Below are 4,243 nucleotides of genomic sequence, written 5' to 3' on the forward strand. Positions count from 1 at the left end.
TAAATGCAGTCGATAGTAGTTGCCGCCAGTGCAAATGCACTGAGCTTCCGAGGGATCTTGCCAGTCTCGTAAGCGTAAATGTTGCTCTACTACATTGTCGCAGTATTAGGCTGAGCTCACTCCGATGGAGCTCAGGCTAAGCTGTGAATATGGTAGCACTTGAGAGGAAGCAGGCGCCGAGTCTTATATGACGACGGAGTTGATGTAATTGGTGAATTTGCTGTTTTTGTTGTGGTTGTTACACTTGCTATACTTGTAGACTTGCTAGTGTAGTGTGTGGCCTCTAGCTCACGAACTATGAGGTCGCAGAGAGCCAACACACACTGCTTGGCCAGAGCAGTACGAAGCAAAACAATCTGTTAACCTGTTGGTATATTTAAGACTGTGGTCTTGAGTCGCCGTGCTGGCTCGCACTTCAACGGTAAGTACCCTACTAGTCCCTATAGTAAAGCTAAGTCATAATAAAATGCACGCATGGCATTGGCCATACTCGTTTCCTCGACTACAAGCTCCATCAACGCTCATCGCGGACTTCACTGGTCATTCCTATCATGTGGCATGCTTCTCCTCTCATTCGGCATCTTAATTAGCGCTACGAGTATCGTCCTGGTGGCTCAGGCCACTATCCTGGACTTGAACCCGCGACATGCCCTTCTCCAAGAGTAGACCACCCGCCCTTGATCGGTTATTTCATTTCGTTTTGTTTCGTTGGCGCTGGTGGTATCGAGTAATCAAACCTCTGACGTACTTCAAGTTCTCTTCCGGCTCCCAGGTCAGCTTTGATTGACCGAGCCATTTGACGTGATACTCTTTCCCGCTTTTCTTGCGACGATAGCCCACTATGTCCTCCACATGCTCGCCCTCTGTGCCATCTGGCAGCAAAACCTTAAAAAGTTCTTGATCTGGTCGATCACTAGCGACGTATGGCTTCAGTAACGAAGTGTGAAACACGGGATGAAATTTCACTCCAGTTGGTAGTTCAAGGCGATAATAATCATGTCCAACCCTCTCCGCTACACTATATGGGCCTATCCATCTCGGTCCCAGCTTTTTCTTTGTGGTACCAGCGTGAAAATTAGATAAGTTGCTAGTTGAGAGCAGCACTTGATCACCTACAGCCAATTCTTGGGCTTGTCGGTTGCGATCATAGTATTGGGCCATACGGTCTTGAGCAGCTTGCAGCTGCCGCCGAACACGAGCCAAAATATCTTTTTGTTGTTCCACAAACTCGTTAGCAAGCTTGGGTTCATCACTACTGAGTGGTTGGTGTGTTAATTCCGTGGTCCTCGGTAATGCTGGTGTTGCGGGCATATAACCAATGTCAGCTTCGAAAGGAGACATTCCTATTGACGACTGATATCTTGTATTATACGCAAACTCCGCAAGCGAGATGGATTTATCCCAGTTATCACTTGTGCTGTTGCTAAATGCGCGCAAATAATTCTCGATAGTCTGATTCACTCGCTCTGTAATACCATTTGCTTGTTGACGAAACGCAGTTGTCAATTTCTGACGCGTCCCGAGCATGGAACATAATGTTGTCCACAATGCTGACGTGAACTTCGAATCACGATCGGATAGGACCTCTTCAGGAAGTCCATGTAGCACGAATATACGATCCCGATACTGTTGAGCTATCTCCATTGTTGTTGCAATAGTAGTCGTTGGCAGAAAATGAGCTCGCTTTGTTAGCCGATCGATCACTACCATGATGGCATCATAGCCTGATTTCGTCTCCGGAAGCGCTACTATAAAATCCATCGCAAGATGCGTCCACCTTGCGGCTGGAATTGAATGAGATCGCAAAAATCCCGGGGGTTTACAATTACGGGCTTTGGTTCTCTGACACACTTCACAGGATCGAACGTATGCTCGAATGGAACGCTCCATATTTCGCCAATAGTAGTCTTTTTCTACGAGCCGGAGTGTTCGTTCGACACCCGGATGACCATAGCACTTGGCATCATGAAATTCGTATAACAGCGAATCAATTATCTCTGGAATATTCGGTAAAACTAGACGAGGCTGTTCATCACTAGGAGCTTGGTAGAAAATTTGCTTGTTTTGCCTGCTATATCGCTCAAAATGACGAATTTGAGGCTTCGTCGGCGTCGCCTGAGTATCTAAATGGCGCGCGAGTACCGCTGTGAGCGGATCAGCATCATATCGATCGGTTGCCTCTTTGGCTAGACTTGCTAAGCCGTGTTCAATGTGGCTATGGACTTGTTTCACCGTTGAGACTGCTGCTAGAGTCACTGTATCCTGCACCAAATCAGGGCGGCGTGATATTCCATCTGCCACCGTATTTTTTTCTCCTTGAATGTAGCGAAAAGTGATTGGGTACTCGCTCAGTTCATCGTACCAACGCGCCACGCGACGCGAAATTGTTTTTTGAGTGAAAACAGTTTCGAGAGAACGATGATCAGTCTCGACAACGAATGGCTTGTCCAGTAAATACACCCTCCACAATCGAAGACCAAACAGAATCGCCAATAGCTCCTTCTCACGAATAGAGTAATTTTTCTCGGCGTCCTTATATTTTCTACCACCAAATGCTACAGGTCGTTCGACTATTTCATCATCGTTGACTTCCTCTTGAAAGAGGACTCCACCAATTGCGTGATCACTTGCGTCCATACGTAACCCAAAAGGTTTTGCAAAATCAGGAACCGCAAGCACTGGTGTTTTGCTAATTTTCTCTTTTAGCGATTGAAAGTGCGATCGTAACTTGTCATTCCAGATAATTGTCCTTTTTGCAGGGCCCTTAAGCGTATCGAACAACGGACCGGCATCTGACGCGAAGTCATGACAAAATCGCTGGACATAGGTAGCAGTACCCAAAAACGACTGCAGTTCGCTTCGGGTGCGAGGTAATGGCCAGTCACTAAGTATTTTCACTTTCTTAGGGTCGATTCGAACTCCATTGCGCCCAACGTAATCTCCTAGGCACGGAATTTCCTCAACACAGAAAACACACTTGCTCAGTTTCACGTAAAATTTATGTTCTTCAAGTCGTGTAAGCACGCGATCAAGTGCCTTCAGATGTGCGTCCAAAGCTTCGGATCTTGAGTACACATAGATATCATCGAAATAGCTCTGACAGATGTCACTTAAGTCTGTCAAGATACGGCGTATTCCTTCATTGAAGGTGGCCGGAGCGTTAGATAGACCCATCGGTAAGACCAAATATTCGTAGGCACCATCCGGGGTTTGAAACGCTGTGTACGGTATATCACAGTCTCTCATTCGGAATTGATAATACCCACTCAACAAGTCCATACAAGAATACCAAAACGTTCCTTGCATTTTCTCGATGATAGTGTCTTTTCTTGGCATCGGCAGAGTTCGTCGCACTGTGTGCGAGTTCATCGCACGATAATCATGAACTATTCTCCAGCCGACCGGTTTTTTTACGCAGAATGTGGGCGCTCCATGAGGTGACGTGGAAGGGCGAATTAATCCGGCGCCGCGCATTTCACGAGTCCAGTCCATAATAACCTTTTCCTGGCCCGGAGACTGTCTCCACTGCCGACGAAATATCGCTTCCTTGGTGTCCACCTCCATAACATGTTCGCCATGCTCTCGTGCTGGTAAACACGACGGCAGTTTCTGTTTAAATACAGCTTTATGCTTCACAAGTACTGGATAGACCGGGTGACTACGAAAAGTTTCTATATCAACGATTTCAGACACTTCGCCGCTTTCTTTTTCAGTTTTTGGTCGGATTACAAAGATGCACTCGATGTCTTTAGGTTTTCGTAGAATGCGCCGAAATTGTTTCGATGTGATATATTTCGTGGTACCCGAAGTGGCAGAATAATATCCGTTCTTATAGTAGTCACTGGTCTGATCCTTTTTCTTCTGCGGTGATACACGTTGTCGTTGACCTCCGATTTTCCCCACAGGTTGCTCAGGTTTGTGAGGTGTCTTTAATTTTTTCTTGGGTTTCTTTTTCCCGGTCGGGCTAGCCAGCCCTACCGTCTCTTCCAGCACACGAGGCTTCACACGTTCATTCACCCAGTCAATATCGGGATTCACGGTTTTCAGCCATGGCATACCTAGCAGAAGATCCTGCTCTTCAGGTACATCAATAACGAGGAAGTCATTCGTGTATGGCTTGAAATCATCCATGTACAAAGTAAGTCGAACCGTCTTAGTCGGTACAGTCATGGTTTGCTTGGCAGCCAAGGTAATTTCCATGAACTCGTTGTGATCTACAACATTTTTCCATAGTCCATTGGTT

This window comes from Phytophthora parasitica, assembly GCF_000247585.1.
Source record: "Phytophthora parasitica INRA-310 unplaced genomic scaffold supercont2.43, whole genome shotgun sequence".
NCBI classification, from domain to species: Eukaryota; Oomycota; class Peronosporomycetes; order Peronosporales; family Peronosporaceae; genus Phytophthora; species Phytophthora nicotianae.